General features: G+C 34.9%; 1 protein-coding gene across 7 annotated transcripts in view; it reads right to left on the bottom strand.

Moving 5' to 3' along the window:
* The window catches only part of rbm47 (RNA binding motif protein 47), a 34792-nt gene that overhangs the window by 15919 nt on the left and 3873 nt on the right, over positions 1–15000 (bottom strand). Inside the window, exon 1 of one of the 7 annotated variants that reach the window (XM_053230695.1) lies at positions 4852–5276. The exons of 1 other annotated variant lie outside the window; for it this stretch is intronic. The gene's annotated coding sequence lies outside the window, so the exon portion shown is untranslated. Of the gene's footprint in view, positions 1–2145; positions 4476–4851; positions 5277–15000 lie in introns of those variants that run through there. 5 more of the 7 variants (XM_026942907.3, XM_026942906.3, XM_053230696.1 and 2 more) reach the window with 5 other exon arrangements.

Below are 15000 nucleotides of genomic sequence, written 5' to 3' on the forward strand. Positions count from 1 at the left end.
ACAGAGCTTCTGCTTTTTATGTCCTCCAGTCATGGGAATCAGTGTCAAATCAATAGGGAACTGAAATATTAATCATTTATTCATCGATGCCTAGTGCACAACAACCAGAAAACGAAATGAAACCCTACTACACACTGACACAATGTTAAAATTGATATTTTGTTTGTTACAACAATGTTGTCTCTGTAGCGTCTTGTTCCCTAGACACGTCGGCCAAGGCATGAGCTTGTTAGCATCTTTTCAAAATCTTGTTAGGTGATCTTTTCAAAATCAGGAGGTGTGTGAAAATACTGAGCATCCAGAGCCAAATAAAGTCTTGTGTACAACCGTTATATAGCACTCGTGCTTACTAAACGCAGTCTTGGGGTTAGAAAATAAAGACGCTAGCTAGTCTACGCCACAGAGCAACCCTAATAAAAATAATAATAATAATAATAATAATAATAATAATAATAATAATAAAACTCATTCTGTTTAACGCACTTAACAAGCAAACTAGCTAACTAGCTCTACGACATGTTAGCCTAATCAATTAAGTTTCCAGGCAACCAAAACATTATTAATCCGTTATATTATCCATGGATATTAATCCATATTCAAAAATGCTTCGAAAACACACTGCGCTCGTTCGCTGTAAAAGCTTGAGTGGTACAACGTAAAATTTGAAAGCCTTTCTTTTGGATTCCTGCTCTCCAAATCTCCTACTTTGGCTCAAAATCTGACTAAAGTTTAACAAAAGAAAAGATAGGCACTTTTTAAGCTTTCCACTTTAGTCACACATTATCTCCTCTGTAGATTAACTATGACTTTAGCTAAAGAGTCATCAAAACTTACGAAACGTTCCTTAGGCAACAAATTAAGTAGTGACTCAGCAAAGGTAGGGCGAGAGAAACATTGTGGATGTGCTCATGTCTTTAATATAGTGTGTGTGTGTGTGTGTGTGTGTGTGGTGGCCTATACATTTTCGACTGTATACAGTGGGGTCCAAAAAGAGTCCAAAAGAGTTTTTTTTTTTCATTTAAAATTGGAAAGAAACTCAAGGTTTTAGAATTTTGAAATATTTAAAACAAAACTAAATGTTCAATATTTTGAATATTTAATATTCAAGATTCGGAACTATTTCTAGGTCCCTATTTAAGTGTAAGCAATCTTGTCATATTTGGAAAAGGTCTGGAAAAAGGTCAGATTTTCCTCATGTCTTAATCTCTTCTACTGAAGCACGTGTTCAGAGGACACGCCGATGGATTTGATCTACAATGGATCATGTTTTTTGATCATTTTTTTGTTTTTTTTCACAAACTTATGGAGTCCATGTCAACTCTAATGCACGCTGTCATTAAAGCAAAGAAAAAAAAAAAAAAAAAAAGAAAAAAAAAAAAAAAAAAGGAAATATGAAGAAACTCTGACATTTGGCTAAATATTTAAAAGATTCTATTTTTCACTCGAGTTGCAGTCAATAATATAATTTGTAATAAAAATTGTATTAAATTCAAAAAGAGGGCAAAATTGAAGGATTTTCATTAGTGCTCTCAGACTGAAAAGCTACAGGATTTCCTGAAATGTTTCTCTTTTACAAGTAAATTTTTGGCATTTTAAAGCGTGGATAAGTGAAAAAATTTAAAGGGGCATTACGGACATTTTGATGGCCGATATATGATTTCAACCTGAGTTGATTGCTACAACACACAGCCTTCCTACAACGCGAATATTTCTTTGTGTAAGGAAATATCACACTTAATGAGAACAGATTAAAAACTAAATAAGATTTCCATGCTGTTTTACATGCGATTTTATCAGAACTGATAAATAATAGTCATTTTTGTCTCTACTTGCACATTGCTATCAACATTCCAATAAAAGTTCTTATATTCGGTACAACACATTATAAATCATAACCAGTCGCAGCACCAGCAACAGAAACCTGTGGCTGAGCGAGCGAATCAGGAAGGAGGAAATAAGAAAATACGTCCTGATTAAGACTGAGTGAAAGCGCAAACACACACCTGTCTCCACAGCACATACCTACCACCCTCACACACACATTCCTCAGGCTTGGTCAAGCCAAGAGGAGCGATCTGATTGGCTGAAAACGAAAAAAAAAAAAAAATAAACGGCTTTACCTGCATCAAAGTGAAAGTGACGCACCTTTTTTGGAAAACTTCAGAGAACTACAGTTGCTTCTTGAGTAATGAAACGAATAAGGACATTTCTGAAGTGTCTCGAACTCTATCCATTTCACTGACTAGGAACAAAACTGCCAGTACTCACGACTCCTGACCTCTCCGAAACTCCTATAAAATGTTCCACGTGCAGTAGGTTCCAAAGGTCTAACCTCTCTAGAAAGATTTTTATTTCAGGAATAAAACACTCAGGGGAATGTTATTATAGGAAAATATTCAATGACAGGGTGGTGTGATGTGGCGCAACACAAAGAAGAGCTACTCTTATCACCCTGAAGTTGATTATTTTCTAGGAACTGTACATCCCAAACTGGTTTATTCCTCTTTAACGCAGCAACGCTTTACAAATTTTACAATTTTATTAATTAAAGAACGTTGAATGTTGTGGAACATTTGCAAAACAAGTTACTTCCTGGAATGGCTTACATTATAGAAACCTTTACTAGCCTCTCTTTTTTGTGTGTCCGAAAAAAGACTGTTACAAAGTACTGACACTGGAGACTCCTTCCATAAATGCTTAGAAACAGATTCAGCAGAATTCATATGAATATAACTTTAAGATGAATCTGAACATCCTCCTAATTTTTCAGCACCCAGTTTATTTCTTATTTGTCTCATTATCAGTCACATTCATACAATCATCACTCCTTCAGCATTTGATACATCTAATATTTATGACGTTTGCTCTTTTAAACAATGGAATTTTTCCCCGATCGTATTTTTGTTTATTCTGGCAGCATTCACTTCCCTTTTCTAAGACCACAGCTTCATCTAGATCGCTAGTTTACCATTAGACTTTTCCGGGAGTTTATGTGTCTTTGCTCGAGTGCAGGGCTGCCAGAATGGATGCACAGTCCAAGTTTCCAGTCCAAGCCATGTTTTAAACCTCAGTTCACTGGAATCCAGCCACGAAATTCTAAGGTCGATAAATTACACCTATCGGCCCAAGACTGGTTTTTGGCGCAAGATGACCAACAATTGCCCAAGCACGGGGAATCCCGCTTTATCTGGCAACATAGATAATATTTCTCCGCTTAAACATATTAAAGACACCCAACAAAGCTATTCATTATTTTAATGCAAAGCGCTTTAGCAATTTCTCATTGTGTTCATGCTGCCAAATGAATAAACCTAAGATATAAGCACATTATTTTCATTACTATAATCATAAATATTTATCAAACAAATGCAATAAGTGCGTTTTTAGCGTTATACCACAGCACTATTGAATTCTCAAATATGATTGGTCAGCGGTCAATGAAGGTGTGGATTAATTTTCTATAACAGCAGCTCGGAAAGTAGTAAATGTCATTCAAAATGTTTATACAGTATTAACACGCTTGTTCTAATACGTTATCGTTTCCATAGTAACATCCTACACGAGGACTTGTACAATGGATCACGCTCCACATGAACGGATTTTAAAAACGCATGATTGTCGATACGATGAAATTTTCTGTAAGTAGATTTTATTGATTTATGTACCGTTTTTGGAAGGAGTCTCCAGTTTTAGCGGTCTGTCAATAAGGTAATTTAGCTTTTCCAACAATAAGGTTTTCCTAAAAAAAAGTGAAGCTGGTGAAGGAACGACTGTTTATAGCGGCTATAATGTAAACGATAACACAAACTTGGTTGTTTCGCGGATGTTCCCGCAACATTAAACGTAACTATAAATGGATAAAAAGTGCAACGTGTTGTTCTTTAATTAATGCAAAATGTAATGTAATCATTGGCAAACTGCTGTGGTATAAGAGGATTAAAAAACAGGAACTCTGCATTGTGTAACTGATTGTTTTCCTATAACAGCATGCCACATTGTGGTTTATTTCTAACCAATTAAAGAATCGGACTTGGCCATATTGGCAAAAAGTGGGATCTCCACCTCACTATCTTGTAAAAATTTGTAATAATTTGGTTCAGGATAGCATGACGGGTGATAACAATCATAGGTTTTTTAATATAAAATCCAATAAAATCATGTTTGCTCAGAATTTCTCCAAATTGTTTTGCGTGAGATCGGGTTACAAGATAATGAATCACTTGCAGTGTAACTGCTTAACCAAAATGGTGTAATGTTGTCTAATCTTTTCTAAAAAGATCATTTTGGGTTTTTTTTTAAGATTTTGGGGAAATTTTGAGTCAGTTTTTGATGATTAAACTAGAAATGTCGGTTGTTGTTGTCTTTTTTTTTGTGGGATGCTACATTAAATATGACGTGACTACCTCAAATACAACTCAAAGAAAAAACAATACATCACATAATACCTTGGCAGTCTCACTGATAACGCACACACACACACACACACACACACACACTCTGGGCCCACCCTATCAGTAAACATAGGAGGCAAAAAAAGGTGTAGAGTCCAAAGACCAAGATGGCAGAAAACCTCACATATATGTACACACACACACACACACACACACACAAACACACACACACACACCGATCCTCAACCTTAATAATTAAAGCACCACCAATTTTTGTGTACATTAAGGTTAAGCAAGGTCACACAAACATCAGTGTAGTTACAAAACCAGAGTGCGCGCACACACACACACACACACACACAGTCTAACAAACTGAAAATGCCTTAGGCTGTGTCAACTGCATCCTCCCACAGAAAACAATGTGACACACACCACTAGAAAAAGAATTGTGACACTGTACCTGCCTCCTCAGGTGCACCTGTGTGTCCACTTAATGCTGTGTGTGTGTGTGAGTGTGTGTTGTGCTGCCACCTCACACACAAACACACTCTCTTTTCCTCTAGCTTCCTCACCTGAATGTTCACCCTCTCTATCTCTCTCTCTCTCTTCCAACACACACACGGACACACTGGTACGGCTGGTGAATCGCTGGTGTGGAGTGTGTGTAGGAGGTGGTGAAGTGTTTGCTCAATGCTTGTGTGGGGTGGGGCGAAGAAAAGGTGCCCCCTCCTACCTAACACACTCCAGGATTTCGAGAGAGCAAAGTTCTTGGGTGTGACAGGAGAGATAAAGCAGGAGAACAAGTGAAATGTGCGTGTGTGTTTGTGTGTGTGTGTGTGTGTGTGTGAGAGAGAGAGAGAGAGAGAGAGAGAGAGCGAGATAGAGAGATTGCAGCAAAGGTTCTGATCGATAGAGATGCTCCACATATACTGTACACACTATATTTAGCTAGTGTTAAATTTCTTGATTAGTTTGTTAATATGTAATATACACTCGCCTGCCACTTTAATAGGAACACCTATACCTGAACTTTCATGCAATCCAATCAGCCAATCATGTGATCTGATCTGATCTGAGCTGACAGTAAGGCTTTGGTAACTCAAATAGCTACTCTTTACAACCGTGGTGAGCAGAAAAGCATCTCAGAATGCACAACACGTCGAACTTTGAGGAAGATGCGCAACAACAGTGGCATATTGTTGAATCAAAGTACGAATTACACGAAAACAACCATAAGTTTAATGTATTGTGGCTTGACCACATGATTGATTGCTCAACCCTAATAGTTTGATTGTCGAGCTATTGAGCTATAGATTGTAGTCCTCACATCTAATACCATGAAAAACATGAAAATTATATCAGATCAGATCCAATATCCAATCCATCACACTCACATGCCTTAGTCATGATGTTTAGATACATTATAATTTATTATCCATGAAATGAGTTCGGTAACATCGTAATATAGCCAGAAGACATTTTCTAATATTAGCACCGTTTCCCAATAACAGTTCTCATCAGGATTGTGTGTTCTCTTACTCAAACACACCCCTTACACACACTTTCCGTCACTAGCACACCTCACTCTTCTCATCTCGGCTTCAGATAATAAATTCAAGTGCAATAATTCGAATAGCATTTACATATATTTACATATATTAACCTTGTCAGTTTCAAGGTTTATAAACATAAATACGTTTGTTCTAATACATTATACAAAATGGGTTTGAAAGCAACGTGTGTAATCGTTGATAAGGTGAAGTTAAAATATTAGTTTGGAAGGAGTCTCCAGTTTCAGCGCTTTGTAACAGTCAGAGGTGAAGCTGTAACTTCTTGCGGTGTCTTGTACAAAAAATAAAGCTGTTTTTGTTTGTTTGTTTGTTTGTTTTAGTAACTTTTGAGGAAAAAAGAGAGGTTGGCGAGGGAACGTTTATAGCTGCTATAACATAAGTGATAACAGGAACTGACCTGTTTTGTGGAGGTTCTACAGCATTAACAACAACAGTAACTATAAATGGATAAGAAGTACAACCTGTTGTTCATTGTAAGTGCTGGCAAATTGCTAAGGTATGAGCAGAATAAAATACGTGGTGTTATTGGAAAATAATCAACTTCGGGATAGCACCAGTGACTCTGCTTCATACACGACCCTGTTGCTGTTTAAAAATGTTTTAAATTTTTAATAATTTTCTTTAAATTTCAGACAGCTGAAATTCTAGCAATACATTTTGACAGGGTTCAAGAGGTAAATAGCAGCAACTAAACAAAATTTCAACAATGGAATGATGACGGCCTTCATGAGTAGAAAACAACAACTGAGTTCTGATACTCAGCTTGTGTGTGTTCAGCTAAACAGCCAAATGATTTCTGCCGAGTCACTCACGAGTCATATGATGATGGTCACTCTTGGTTAGACATTCAACTTTTACCTAAACAGTAACTTATTGCATGCGTGTTTGTGTATGTGTGTTAGGAAAAAAAAAAGTGTAGGGGAAAGTAAAGTGCTAGAAGAGAGGACACACTAACAGGAAATTATAGAGGTCAAATTGAGTTCCTGTTCCAGGTCATTGGCTGATCACGTTGACCCCAAGTGTCCGGTCAGAACTAAATGAATAAACACACACACATAGGCGCATACACACCTAAGCAGTGCTGAAAACGCAACTCTGCAACATCTACCTCTCAAGCTGAACCTTGAAATGGAGAAAATCCTGGGGGTTAATCTTCAAATTGCTATGGCAACATCATAAAACCCCACCATGAGTATTATGGGTAAGCCATAAAACAAGGTTAGCTTGACTAAAGTGTAAACAAGCCTCGACGAGGAGCAAAGTCTTCTTACAAAAACGGTCTAATCATTAATGTCGTATTTCTCGAAAAGTTGCGCACGCACATAATTGAACAAATATATATTACTTAGTGAGGTAGGATTTTATTTGAGGAATTCTGATTTGAAAAATACTTAGAATAATAAAGAATAAGGTAATGTTAAGTACATAATACTTACTGAGAGCTGTGTGTGCTTCAAGTTTGTATTATTATTATTTAATAATTGTATTTCTTTTCAAACTTGGGTCAATTTTTTTAAATTATTATTGTCAAATTGAATTTAGTGAGGTGATAAAAGTATCAAAATTATTAACTCAAGTAAAAGTTATACTATAACGTTTTCAAATTCTAATACTATTAATAATATAAATAATACTATTTCTTCACTAGAAATGTATAAACTGTGAACGTTCGTCAAAAGAATTTGTAAAATCACACACTGATTTTAGTTAGTGATGGTAAATTAGCTCCTTTTTTCACTAAGAAATGTGGCTAAGGCTAATGAAGGCTAATAGCTTTACTGCTAATCTCTCAAATGTTAGCTAGCATGACTATAAATCTGACTGACAAACTATTTAAATGCTAATTGCTAGCTGTCACAATACAATTTGTCTTGATAAATACAAAGTTTACATAGCAGCAGACATATAGATTACAGTGATGGGTATTAGGTTTCATTCTATGGAATTGAATAGGAATTATTGATTATGTGCGTTATGCACATGGATGTCACATTAAACAAAAATCTTTTTTTTTCTGTGGTGTATTTCATAAACTTACGGCTACTTTTCCCTGAGATTCCTGGATGCTTCACCTTGAGCCTAATTTACATAAAATCTGTATATTTCAGGTTTGAATTTCTGAGGTTCTGATTTATTACAATACATCAGAACCCACAAGTCTAACCAGTAATTTTTAAAAATGTCAATTTAATAAAAACACCACAGAAAAAACAATTTTATTTTAATGTGACGTATATTGTTCAAATATATAAGAAATTCAGAAATTTATATTCAACTACGTTTGTCAGCTTCCATTCTTGCTGTCAGATCTATTAAAGTGTAGATTTGTTAGGAATTTATTATATTATTTATTATTTATTATAGTGTTTATAGTGAAAATGTACTGATGTAGTGTTTATAGTAGAAATGTACTGATGTGGTGTTTATAGTAGAAATGTACTGATGTGGTGTTTATAGTAGAAATGTACTGATGTGGTATTTATAGTAGAAATGTACTGATGTGGTGTTTATAGTAGAAATGTACTGATGTGGTATTTATAGTAGAAATGTACTGATGTGGTATTTATAGTAGAAATGTACTGATGTGGTGTTTATAGTAGAAATGTACTGATGTGGTATTTATAGTAGAAATGTACTGATGTAGTGTTTATAGTAGAAATGTACTGATGTGGTATTTATAGTAGAAATGTACTGATGTAGTGTTTATAGTAGAAATGTACTGATGTGGTATTTATAGTAGAAATGTACTGATGTGGTATTTATAGTAGAAATGTACTGATGTGGTGTTTATAGTAGAAATGTACTGATGTGGTATTTATAGTAGAAATGTACTGATGTGGTATTTATAGTAGAAATGTACTGATGTGGTGTTTATAGTAGAAATGTACTGATGTGGTGTTTATAGTAGAAATGTACTGATGTGGTGTTTATAGTAGAAATGTACTGATGTAGTGTTTATAGTAGAAATGTACTGATGTGGTATTTATAGTAGAAATGTACTGATGTGGTGTTTATAGTAGAAATGTACTGATGTGGTGTTTATAGTAGAAATGTACTGATGTGGTGTTTATAGTAGAAATGTACTGATGTGGTGTTTATAGTGAAAATGTACTGATGTAGTGTTTATAGTAGAAATGTACTGATGTGGTGTTTATAGTAGAAATGTACTGATGTAGTCTTTATAGTAGAAATGTACTGATGTGGTGTTTATAGTAGAAATGTACTGATGTGGTGTTTATAGTAGAAATGTACTGATGTAGTGTTTATAGTGAAAATGTACTGATGTAGTGTTTATAGTAGAAATGTACTGATGTGGTGTTTATAGTAGAAATGTACTGATGTAGTCTTTATAGTAGAAATGTACTGATGTGGTGTTTATAGTAGAAATGTACTGATGTGGTATTTATAGTGGAAATGTACTGATGTAGTGTTTATAGTGAAAATGTACTGATGTAGTGTTTATAGTAGAAATGTACTGATGTGGTATTTATAGTAGAAATGTACTGATGTAGTGTTTATAGTAGAAATGTACTGATGTGGTATTTATAGTAGAAATGTACTGATGTAGTGTTTATAGTAGAAATGTACTGATGTAGTCTTTATAGTAGAAATGTACTGATGTAGTCTTTATCGTAGAAATGAACTGATGTGGTGTTTATAGTGAAAATGTACTGATGTAGTCTTTATAGTAGAAATGTACTGATGTAGTGTTTATAGTAGAAATGTACTGATGTAGTGTTTATAGTAGAAAATGTACTGATGTAGTGTTTATAGTAGAAATGTACTGATGTGGTGTTTATAGTAGAAATGTACTGATGTGGTGTTTATAGTAGAAATGTACTGATGTGGTATTTATAGTAGAAATGTACTGATGTAGTCTTTATAGTAGAAATGAACTGATGTAGTGTTTATAGTAGAAATGTACTGATGTGGTATTTATAGTAGAAATGTACTGATGTAGTGTTTATAGTAGAAATGTACTGATGTAGTGTTTATAGTAGAAATGTACTGATGTAGTGTTTATAGTAGAAAATGTACTGATGTAGTGTTTATAGTAGAAATGTACTGATGTAGTCTTTATAGTAGAAATGTACTGATGTAGTCTTTATAGTAGAAATGTACTGATGTAGTCTTTATAGTAGAAATGTACTGATGTGGTATTTATAGTAGAAATTTACTGATGTGGTGTTTATAGTAGAAATGTACTGATGTGGTGTTTATAGTAGAAATGTACTGATGTGGTGTTTATCGTAGAAATGTACTGATGTGGTGTTTATAGTAGAAATGTACTGATGTGGTGTTTATAGTAGAAATGTACTGATGTGGTGTTTATAGTAGAAATGTACTGATGTGGTGTTTATAGTAGAAATGTACTGATGTGGGTTAAGTACTTTGCTACTTCACACTTCGGTTCTCGGTCACATTGGGCTTATCTGCTGTATAAACAAAGGAATGACTTAGAGGTGGAATGGTATGATAATTTTATGGTATAATAAGCATGCAACCCAACGTCAGGGTTATCAGTATAAGAACACGGGTATTAAATTATTGTTGCTAACACTTTACTATAACGTTCAAAAGCAAGCAATATATTAAAACTTAACTAAAGCTTTCATAATGATGAAATCCTTAGCATATGAGGAAATAAAGAAGCGTATACAATAACAGCTACCTGTTATATATGAATAATGGTAATAGATAAGTATTAATATCATTCTGTTAATTAATATTATGACTTGTGATTAACTTGTGATATGATTAACTCAAATTATAGATTATACTATAATGATAATGAGACCCATATCAGTGAAAACTTCACCTGTGGTATGAAACATATAATTTAGTATGTTCTAGTGTGTTCTAAAATCAGGTCTATACACAACTCTATGTTAAGCTTAACAGCTCCGTTTATTAGCATTCCACAGTGATTACTGTTTGCTTGAATGGATCAACCTCCTGAGAGATCATGATCGTACCCATTTTATAACATCATGCTGATAAAGTGGTTCGATTTGGATCATGTGATCTCATAGCAACTTGTTAGTGGTGTTGCGAATTGTCCCAACTTATATAACTAGCCTAAAGTTTTTGGTTAGATTGTGTACAAAAAGCCAGAATGCTTTTTAAAAAGACAATGTAAATGGTCTTTATTAAGTAAGAAATAACACACAATGGATTGTGCTGTTATTATAAGAAAATACAACACACTGGGGTGGTGTGATATGGCCGCGAAGCGTATTAGCTTTCGTATAACAGCATGGTGTGCTATTCCGCTTATACCACACAGCGATTGATGTTTAATTTATCATTGAATGACATGTCATGCATTTTAACGGTTTATAGTTAAGATTTAATGTTAGCTAGAGAAAATTAGTTCCCTTCTTGTTTACGTCATACAACGTACAGCAATGATAAACAATTGTTTAAACTTTACAAAGCGTGTGACAGTTACAAAGCGCTGACACCCGAGACTCCTTCCATAAACGTCTCCTAACAAAAAAACTTCATCACATCAACAATTATTTGTTTTCCTTTTTGTTAAACAACACATTTATTGTTAGTTTTAGATTATGTAGAGCGTCCACCATACAAGTCCCTGTGTATGAGCTGTTACTATAGAAACGATGATGTATAAGAACAGCCGGAACTACTTTCCGAGCCGTGGTGTTATACAAAAAAAACAAATCACTATTAGCAAAACCATGTTGAAATACACTTATCTCCGATTTCTACCTGGTATACTTGTTCTTTAGCTGTATATTCATATTTAAAGGGATGTGCCGCACCTGGAAAATTCTTCTGTGTGGCGTCATTATTTGTAATGAAATAGTGCAACATTAATGTCATAAATATTTCAGATATCCTTATTACAGTACAATGTCATAGCAGCACCCTGTCCCCGCCCTTATAATGAATGAATAAACAGCACTGGTGGATGATCAAAGAAAGATGAACCATAGAGTAGGATGTAGGATAGTGTGTGTGTGTGTGTGTGTGTGTGTGTGCCTGCATCAGACACTTGAGGTTTTGTCAGACACTGCATTATTTAAAGCGGGAAACTGGAAAATCAGGTTGAGCTCCAGCCTTAAATGTCTGCCGTAAATGTACTATTTAACTAACACACACACACACACACACACACACACAGTAGTGTCACTTGATTACAGCAAGTCAGGAAAAATGTCTGATGCTGCAGCATAACCTGTTGAGTCAAGGTCATCTGATGATTTGTGTCCATGTTTGTGTGTGTGTGTGTGTGTGTGTGTGTGTGTGTGTACACTCATTTCCCATTATAAGGACTGGGTCACATGCACGATTTCTGAGACAAGTGTACGCTCAAGTAAGCACCAGATATATCAAAATACTGAAATAGTGAAACAGTGAAGTGCCCTCCAGTGTCAGCAAGTGGACTTCGCAATAATAAACACACTACACACACAGTGAGTAGGATGTAGGATGCAGTGTGTGTGTGGTGTGTGTGCGTGTGTGTATCATGTATCTGTGTGTGCATCTATGTTTCTATGTTTGTATGTGTGGGTGTCTGTATATATATATTCGAGAATGTGTGTGTATTTGTGAATGTGTGTCTTTTTCTGTGTATTTGTCTGTGTGTCACTGTGTGGGTCTCTGTGTGTGTGTGTGTGTGTGTGTGTGAGATCAGCAGCGTGAAAAGACAGTGTGTTTTATATTGTTGCCGTTCAGAGGCTCATTGTGTTCTTTCTGTTTTCTTTGATACATCTTAAATTCACACACACACTCACACACACACACACACACACACACACACAAAAGAGTGACAAGAGAAAGCAACTTAACGGTAAAGAACTCATAACGAATTAAATTATATTTAATTAGAAATGTAATTTAATATAATTATTTCCTTATTTAATTATAAATAATGAAAGAGAATGATTAATTGATATAGGATTTAAACTCTTATTTTCAGAATGAGGTATTTAGGTGAAAAGTCAGGCTTTCTGTCCTCCTGACTTGTGAAACAGCTGCTCTGCTCTGACCGGGACAGAGTGTGTGAATCGTTCAGGTCATGTCGAGACGCATTATTAGAAAATCGCTCTTGAATTTAAAAGCTGAATTATCAGGGGTTGAGTGTGATATAGTACAGGAAAACGGGGACCTGAAGCGCTCTTCTCTGCTCCATTAGTGTGTTTGCATTGTTTCATTTCAATACTAAGGCAGTTTTCGTTTACTCCATTTGAATCAAAACCCTGCTGTGTTTTTCCGTTGAACACGTTTCTTAGAAAGGATCTCAAGTCCAATGAGATGGCAGTGAGAAAACTAGCTTTATGTTGGTTTGGAATTTTTTTTGGAAGGAGTCTCCAGTGTCAGAACTGTGTAAAAGTCAGGGATAACGCTATAAAATCTTGAGGACGGAGGGGTAACATCACACGAGAGAAAAAAGAGATTTCACCAAGGAAACGACTGTTTATACGGTAGCTGCTATAACGTAAGCGATAACTTGTTTCATTCGTTAATAAATACGAAATCGTTACTGTTAGTAACGGCGATTGCTGTGGTATAAGAGGAAACACTGCAGGTCATACTGTTATTGGAAACTAATCAACTTCAGGGTGGTAACAGTAACTTCGTTTCAGGTCAGGCCACATCACACCACCCTGTTGTAGATTAATTTCCTATAACAGCACACCACAATGTGTTTTCTTACATATTTAAAGGTGTATTTATTATTTTAATGATCAAAAATGTAATTTCTTAACCGCTACTATTCTATAAATATAAACTGCCCCTATAAACTGAGCCAAAGGACAGAGCTGTAGAACTGCGGAAATGTGATACGTTCTGGAGATTTGGACCAACCAACAAAAAGAGTAAACAAACTCTGACTGTGATATACAAAATGTATCTAGAATTATCTAGCCGTTTATTGAGCACTGTGTGTATGTGTGTATTTGTGATCGCGTTCTCCATGCTTGGGCGACGTGTGTGATTTGTACATTTTCTTTGTCATATTTGCTGACCAATGAATGAAAGAGATTTATGAGAGATTTACATTTTAGCCATTCACGGTTCATTTAGTAATGTGTTTGAAACCAAACCGAAGTGCAAAATCAAACAAAACCAAGTAACAAAACAAACTGAAAGCAGTATTGAAACATTGAAACATGAAATATTTGGAATGTTTCACAAATCACATGTTCAGCAGGAAGTAGCAGCATGTGAATGTCCTAAGAATCACACGAAGAAGAAAAGTAAATTCTCTCATTCTTTTCTTTATTTTGTGATACTGACTGACAAAGTCACTTTGAATGTACAATCATGTTACTCAAATTATAGAAAGTAAATTATGAATTAAGTAAAACGAAGTATAAATGTAAGTTTCTAGCTATACGATCGCCTCAGCCAGAGTTTCTTTTTGGCTCATTTAGTTATGTGTGAAACCGAACAAAAATTTTCCACACAGTTGAAATACTTTTCTAAAGTCATAAAGGTAGAATTCCCTTTAAAGACGCTTTCACGTGTTTGCTGAGGCTGAATTAGAGCAACATTCATACTTTGCTATTTAAACACACTAGGGTTCAATTCAGATTAAAATGCTGCACGTGTTAAAGTACTCTTATGCTAACAGATGGACTTGGTGGTTTGCAAATTTGCCGCTAATCTGAATCACGATGACATTGCACACTTGTGGTGAGCAAGCTACAACGCTCATCATCTGTCGGCTGCCTGAACCTATATTTATACAGTTTTGCGTTAGAATGTAGCCAAATGATCATGTACACTGCAAATATATATATATATATATATATATATATATATATATATATATATATATATATATATATATATATCTTAGCAAGTAAAACTATCTTGAATATAGGCAACTTACATTTCTTTGTATTAGACTGTTTTTGAACAAATATAAGAATATTAAGTGTATTTCTAAATATTTTTACTCATTTTTAGCTTGAAATTGTCTGTATTGTATTGGCAAATAACTCAATAGAATGGCCAATAAATTAAAACAATTTTAAGCTTGAAATTAGTAAATATGTCCACAA

The sequence above is a fragment of the Pangasianodon hypophthalmus genome, chromosome 28 (assembly GCF_027358585.1).
Source record: "Pangasianodon hypophthalmus isolate fPanHyp1 chromosome 28, fPanHyp1.pri, whole genome shotgun sequence".
NCBI lineage: Eukaryota > Metazoa > Chordata > Actinopteri > Siluriformes > Pangasiidae > Pangasianodon > Pangasianodon hypophthalmus.